Genomic DNA, 1574 nt, shown 5'->3' on the forward strand with positions numbered 1-1574 from the left:
ATCCCTTAGATAACTGCCTTCTAATTTCATCTGGCTTTTTCCCCACTAAAGTTATCCTCTCTCCCCACTAGTGTCCGATCACCTAAGGAGGAGTTCTAGGCCTACAAGATAGTTACAACCAAATGATTTTTATAATCAAACCTTTCTAACCAAGCCTTATTCGTGTTTAACCATTCAATTGATAAGGGAAACAAAAAGAATTTTTCTCTCAGAGTTTTAGAACCCAAAATTCCTGACTAGCAATCTATTGACCTCTCACTTCTACATACCTTCAATGGTGTAACCCTTAGTAAACCTAAGTAAATTGGATCAAATCATTCAAAAAACATTATAAATCTATTTATTATCTTTACTTTTCCAGATCCCATCCTACAAAATATAAACTTGTCTATTAAAATATACAATATATATTTTTATTGTAGATTTTGGTCAACATTAAAGAATTTTTATGTTGGGTTTCTCAATATCCAAACCATAGCTGGGAATCTGTACTAATTTCCTACCTTTACACGGGTCTGGGAACAGTGGTTTGAATGCATTAATTTTGTATTATTGGGAAACAATTTTTTCTACTGAATTTTTCTAATTAAATGTTCCACTTTAAATTAATAATTTATATAAAAATTATTTACCAGCTTGTTAATTCAGGCTAAACGTTCAGGCAAAAAAACCTCATTGGGAATTAAAAATAAGAAAAACCACAATACTATGACCTTAATCTTTTATTCCCAAATATGAAATATTGAATAATCCCAATTAAAGGCACGTAAATATAAATGAAAAATGATTTAAGTCACTTAACCCTATTCCAGGATGCCTCTCCTCCAAAACTAGTATACATGAAATCTATACCATAGCAATAGAGGACTGGAAACAATTAAGATGCTCTATCTTTAAGCTGTGCCCAAAAAGTATTATTCTCCTTCCTTAAACGTATAATAGTAGAACCAATTAACTATATAGGTAGTGACCTTCTTAAATTGATACACTGACTAAAGCATATCCCAAGCATAGCATTTTGATTGACTCTTTTGCAGTGTCACCTTCATTCACCCCTTACTCTCTCCTATCAGTTAATTTGGCTGCTTTTGGATCTACAAGACCTAGTAATATGTATGAAATGAATATAAATATCAAGTACCTTATTTTTTATATATACCAGCTACACCAAACTGTAGTGGTATTACTGTCACTATAGCTCCATAGCTATTACAGTACTCCATTGAGACTAGTAATACAACAGGTAAGTAATAACAATTAAGTGACAAGGGAAAGCAGCAAAGAAGGGAACATAACGTGATTGCCTTATAGTAAGTGAATGAAGTATATTTTCAAATAAATTAGCTCACATGATGCAAAGCGATGTACATCATTAGAAGCCTACTTTGATGACATGGACCCACTGTCATTGACTTAGTTTAGTTTGACTTAATGTTAAAACCTGTTGAGTATATATATATATATATATATATAAAAGGCAATTGTGGTTTCTCACACAATAGCCATATGGTATAGACTCATCTTACCTTCTCATAAATAACACTAGTAAATAATATTCTATTTATCCACCTAAT

The sequence above is a fragment of the Gigantopelta aegis genome, unplaced genomic scaffold (assembly GCF_016097555.1).
Source record: "Gigantopelta aegis isolate Gae_Host unplaced genomic scaffold, Gae_host_genome ctg3217_pilon_pilon, whole genome shotgun sequence".
Taxonomy (NCBI): domain Eukaryota; kingdom Metazoa; phylum Mollusca; class Gastropoda; order Neomphalida; family Peltospiridae; genus Gigantopelta; species Gigantopelta aegis.